The sequence below is a fragment of the Stegastes partitus genome, unplaced genomic scaffold (genome assembly GCF_000690725.1).
Source record: "Stegastes partitus isolate 25-593 unplaced genomic scaffold, Stegastes_partitus-1.0.2 Scaffold738, whole genome shotgun sequence".
NCBI classification, from domain to species: domain Eukaryota; kingdom Metazoa; phylum Chordata; class Actinopteri; family Pomacentridae; genus Stegastes; species Stegastes partitus.
In genome coordinates this window covers 75,637-78,856 of record NW_007578469.1, presented here as the reverse complement: position 1 = coordinate 78,856, position 3,220 = coordinate 75,637, and the positions used below count along the sequence as shown (strand labels likewise).

General features: G+C 39.4%; 1 protein-coding gene across 1 annotated transcript in view; it reads right to left on the bottom strand.

Annotated features, from left to right (window-relative positions):
- The window catches only part of LOC103364287 (collagen alpha-1(XIV) chain-like), a 112,155-nt gene that overhangs the window by 33,780 nt on the left and 75,155 nt on the right, over positions 1 to 3,220 (bottom strand). The gene's annotated exons all lie outside the window — the stretch shown is intronic.

Sequence of the window (3,220 nt, the reverse complement as noted above, 5' to 3'; positions counted from 1 at the left end):
TTTCGAGTTGTTTCCAACAATCTCCGGCTTCTGCCCACTTCGTGTGGTCGCGCACTTCACAGTATAACTTCCGGGTTAAAAAAAAAACAACTTCCGTTGCAGCCGTTGTGTTGTGTTGCGGCTAATTGTGTTGTGTTTTGGCTTTTGTTTTGTTGTGACACTTCTGGGATACCGTAGATATCCAACATTTTTTCATTTTTCCAAGTACCTACAGGTGTAATCACTGCTGACGGCTCCACATAGAGAACATCCTTTACTCCTTACATTTTGATTTATTTTCCCCACATATTTGTCTCCCATCTTGGTGTGCGTAAAGACAGCCTGCAGTTTAGTCAATTGTTGTTATATTAATATGGGTCACAGCTGAGTCACTAATGGCTTTTTGGTTGTGGTAAAAAGTTTTTTTTGTTTTTTTGTTGTTGTTACAGAGTCTGGTTAGTGTAAATGGTTAATTTCAGTCCTCAAAAGGCCTTTCAGAGGTGCTACAGTGAGTCTACCAATGCTGTGCCTCCTGATGCTAGCTGGGATCATCATCCTGTCTACACGCTGTAAGATAGCGTCCATCACTAGCAACAAAACTAGTTCACACGGTAAACTGTGCTCACAACTGGACTACTGAATGTTTGTGGACACACTGATCAGATTTTTCAGTTACAAAATAATCATTATTCATCCCATTTAAGTACAATTCCAGTGCACAACAACAGTGCCGTATCATTCGATGACATGGGAGTGAATGGTTTTCTATAGGCCCTGGAGCCACTGTAGACCTCTACCTAACATGTTTTGCTCTCACACAGCCCCACATCATCCCACTTCCACCTCCATGCTTCACTGTCAGGACTATGCATTCACTGTGGCAGTCCTGAACCCAATCTGAGCAGAGCAGATTCATCTTTGTCTTCTCTGACCAAAGAATGTGCCACCAGTGATCATCAGGCTTCGATCCCCGCCCACAGTCGAAGTCTCCTTGGGCAAGACACTGAACCCAAAGTTGCTCCCAATGGCAGGCAGCACCTTGCATGGCAGCTCTGTCGCCATTGGTGTGTGAATGTTTGTGTGAATGGGTGAATGAGGAAACATTGTAAAGCCCTTTGAGTGCCGCTAAGGTAGAAAAGCGCTATGTAACTGCAGTCCATTTAGCATTTTCAGGTTCTTTAGCAAAGTGTCGTTTTGCCGCTTTGTGCAGAAGACGGGCAAACACTTTTCTTTTGTCCATAGAGCTTGACGGTATGCAATGTCTTTTACACTGTCCGACCTGCCACCGAATCACTGATTTGCTCTGATAAACCCCTGTGCCAAGTCTGAAGCACTTGCCCACCTGTTTTCTAGATCTACAGTGAACACGTGAAGCACTATTCATTATGTTCTTGTCTATGTGAAGCCATGATGCAGACATGCATATAGACTCAACTCATGGGTCCAAAAATGTAGAAAGTTCTCAAGCTAATTTCACAACCATGTTCATGCCGTTAGGCTGATTCAAAGGTGTAATAATTTACTGTTCAACTTAAAAATAACACAAATGTTGAAGGTGAATTTGTATGATTTGACATTTAACTTGTGTATTGTATACTGCATTCTCTAATGTTGAGCTGCTTTTGGTCGAGTCACACTTTAATATTTCAGTTAGAAAGTTGCGACGCCTCCACACGCATGATTTTAAAGATTAGCAGCTACAACAAATAATTCATCAACCCCCAAAACAGCTACAGTAACTGTGACCTACAGGAACTTGTCACTGTTAGTTAAAGCACAATGATTCTGTGTTGCTTGTCTTTTTCAAAGTTTTTTGTTGTTGTTGTTTTTAAATATATATATTTTAGTGACTTTGGAAATCAAACAGCTGCAGACCAAATGCAATGAACTGAGCAGCAATTACAGTGAACTCCAGGTCAAACTTTCAGGTAAGAAAAGTTTTAAAATTAAAAAAGAAAAAAAAAAAGGCAAACGCCTGATTCCAACTTCATGCTGTACACCTAACTATGATGATACTGTTGTTGTTGTTCTCAAGACATGGCAACCAATAGAAGAGCAGCTATGAAATACTGAGTAGAAGAACAAGGATAAAGAGTGAGATTGAAAGTGAGAAGAGTTTTGTGGAAGGAAAACCTTTACTTTTAGTTATGACTGTTTGATGCTATCCATTTTCTGTATGAATATTTCTGTTGGGGACAGTCACTGATGAATGATAGAAAGAACAGGGCGAACAATAGAGAGAACAGCCAGCTAGGATAGAATATTGAAACTACAGGTTTTATTGGTTTTTAATGAATGATATGAAATCTGCCATCAAAACGGAAGAGATGTCCTGAAGGATGGAAGAGATGTAGATGGAGCTGCTACTTTAAATTCACCGAGAAGAAAATTTGGGAACAAGGTAGAAAAGCTTGTCAGGAGGAAGGAGCTGATCTGGTCATCATAACCGATGAAGAGGAGCAGGTGGGTGTTTGGATTGTCTGTGTGTCTGTATTGAGCCTGATGGATCTCTTTTCCTTGTCCAATGATTTTCAGATCCTATTTGAATGTACGTTTTTGACTCGTACTCTTTTGATTGCAAATGCAGACTTGGAGAAACACTGAGAGGTAAAACCACAAGGACTGACCTCAGTTCTTCCATGTAACTCTGTTTTTGTTGTTTAAAAAACTAAGATCAGAAATGGGTTAATTCTTGACTAATTTTTGAGAACTGAGCTTTCTGCATGAACTGAACCTGAGAGATAAATCATTTGTAGAAAAAAAAGAAATGCAATGGAAATGTTGACTTTCTTTCTTCCTTTGGACTGCATGTGGAGCTGATATTCTTCATCTGTTTCTGATTCATATGCTGTGGAAGAACTCAATCTTTTCGGTCACTGTCACAAAATAACTTTACTACAACAGAAAAACTGCACTACAAATGCCCACTAGAAATTTGTCATTGAATTGAATATGAGTGGAGAGTCTTGGATCGGTCTACAGCGCACATCAAAAAAAGAGACAGCGTGAAAACAGCTTTGGAAATGGGTCGACAGATTACTTCTGACAGAATCGTGAGACATTTTAAATGTTTTTGTTTGTGTTATGGTGTCATCAAATTATTGGTTGCCATTAAAACGTGTCTACATTTTGACTGAAACATATTTTCTGGCAGACTACATTTTTTGTGACACATCATGAAGACATTTCTAATCAACATAATATTGTCACTAATTTGATTACTATCTCACTTTTTCAGCCA